Consider the following 233-nt stretch of genomic DNA (forward strand, 5'->3'; position numbering starts at 1 on the left):
GTGTGAACGCACCCTATAACAGTCGTCAAACTACGGCGCCTACAACATATTTAAAATAAAATGTTTGACCAATATAAATAGAAATTCGCCCCTTCTTGCATCTTGACAGAACTAACAGAAACTGAACTGTTTATAGATTTGTATCATGGAGAATTGATCAAACATCAGTTTTCTAATCTTTATTTTAAGAATAGATATATCCAATAACAAACGATGGCGCTACTAATATTTTC

Source organism: Poecilia latipinna, unplaced genomic scaffold, assembly GCF_001443285.1.
Source record: "Poecilia latipinna isolate Pla-1442-1.1 unplaced genomic scaffold, P_latipinna-1.0 Scaffold2271, whole genome shotgun sequence".
NCBI lineage: Eukaryota > Metazoa > Chordata > Actinopteri > Cyprinodontiformes > Poeciliidae > Poecilia > Poecilia latipinna.